General features: G+C 51.0%; 1 non-coding gene across 1 annotated transcript; it reads right to left on the reverse strand.

Annotated features, from left to right (window-relative positions):
- Positions 1–257: 257 nt before the first annotated feature.
- LOC143351198 (5.8S ribosomal RNA) lies at positions 258–412 on the reverse strand. The gene has a single exon (XR_013081563.1). It is a non-coding gene; the product is annotated as a 5.8S ribosomal RNA (ribosomal RNA).

Below are 412 nucleotides of genomic sequence, written 5' to 3' on the forward strand. Positions count from 1 at the left end.
TCGCGCGAGTCCAGACTGATCTCTGCCTCACCACGCAAGGGGTGCGCAAACTTGCCAATAATATATAATATTTATTCTTTTTCGTACGTCCAGCGACAAACGCCAACGAAATACCCAAATTCTCGCTCGTACGTTGATACCTTTCTCTTCATCGACCCGGCTCCGAAACGTTCTTCGCCATCTCCCCGAAAGGAGAGGTAAACGACGGCGGGGTTAGGGAATCTGAGAACAACGCAAGCAGTTTTAGGACAAGTGAACGACCCTCAGCCAGGCGTGGTCCAGGAATTTTATCCGTGGACCGCAATGTGCGTTCGAAATGTCGATGTTCATGTGTCCTGCAGTTCACACGTTGACGCGCAATTAGCTGCGTTCTTCATCGACCCACGAGCCAAGTGATCCACCGTTCAGGGTA

Source organism: Colletes latitarsis, unplaced genomic scaffold, assembly GCF_051014445.1.
Source record: "Colletes latitarsis isolate SP2378_abdomen unplaced genomic scaffold, iyColLati1 scaffold0092, whole genome shotgun sequence".
Taxonomy (NCBI): Eukaryota; Metazoa; Arthropoda; class Insecta; order Hymenoptera; family Colletidae; genus Colletes; species Colletes latitarsis.